Here is a 1,340-nt window from a genome sequence, read left to right on the forward strand (position 1 = left end):
CATTTCCTATAAGCAATGGGGCTGCTCAGCTGGAGCGTGGTTAGAGCACAGCAAAGACAATATTTTTAACTCAGAGCCTGGTGCTGACATGGCAAATGAAGAAGAAACCTGAGTAAACTCCAGCCAAGGTCTGCTGGTGCCCTCTCAGCCTCCGGGACTGAGTGATTTCTACTCAAGGTGCAAAGCTGTGGTGCAGAGGCCTGTCCTTCTATTTGCTCTGTGGAAAAAAATGCTGATTTATGGCTGTAGACTTGCCTGTGAGTTGCTGTTTACCGTGGGATCTGCTTCCCAGAGAAGTGGATAAATTGGATAAATGGGAGCCGCTCTTTCCGTGGAGCAAACCTTGTCAGCAAACATGCATTATTGCTGTGATTAGTCTGAGGAATCAGATGCATTTTTCATGCTTTTCTAGTTGCACAACTTCCTCTAATTCACTCCTAAAAGCCCATCTGTTTAAATGAGCTTGTGATGCCCATTAATGGATGGTTCCCACTCCTGGGCTGCCACGGGAACGCTGTGCCAGGAGCAGCTGGATTGGGGGAACCCAGGGGCTGCCCTGGGAAAGCAGGACAGAGCCTGACTGCAGCTGAAAAAAAGAAACTAAAAAAAGAAATTAAAAGAAAAAACTAAAAGAAGAAACTGAACTAGTTTCTTGACTAAATTGATACTTGGCTGGGGCTTGACCCCAAAACCTGACACCAAATCACCGCCCGGCCACTTGTTGTCCCCCCCTGCCGTGCTGTGTTCCTGCAGGACAGGATATTCCAGCTTTCCTGCTGAGAACCGAGTGCAACAGCCTGTGGATTTTAGGGCAGCCTCGATGGGATCTGAGCCCCCCAACCCTCTGCAATGAGGGGGCACCTGCCAGCCAAGGAAACCCCTTTAAGTCCCCATGTCTGGGTCCGGCCCCAAACCCCAAGGCAGCCGCCCCCCCCCCGTGCTGCTGCAAACAGAGTTTGGGGGTGGCAGCCCCAAAAATGAAGGTCTGGGGGTATCACAGCGACCTGTGGGGTCCCAGGGGCATGAGCTGCCTCATGCCCACCCATCAGGGTCACAGCAGCACTGAGGGCAGCCCCGGATGGGGATGGATGGTTTTCCAAACTGCCGCGGGAGCCGCTGCTGCTGCCGGAGCCCCTTCCCACCCCCGGCTCCGCAGGTCCCAGCCTGATGGAGGGCTCTTCTAGGATGCGTGTTCCTTAATTGCCAGAGCATCTGCCTCGCCCCGGGAGCGGCGGGGAATGGCATTTATTTCCCGGGCTCTCGGGAAGGTTTGGCTGCAGACGGAGGAGCCGCCGCGGCCGCTCCCAGGCAGCTCCGACCCCCCCCCCCCCCCCCCCCCC

This window comes from Lepidothrix coronata, unplaced genomic scaffold, assembly GCF_001604755.1.
Source record: "Lepidothrix coronata isolate B3197 unplaced genomic scaffold, Lepidothrix_coronata-1.0 Scaffold125, whole genome shotgun sequence".
Classification (NCBI taxonomy): domain Eukaryota; kingdom Metazoa; phylum Chordata; class Aves; order Passeriformes; family Pipridae; genus Lepidothrix; species Lepidothrix coronata.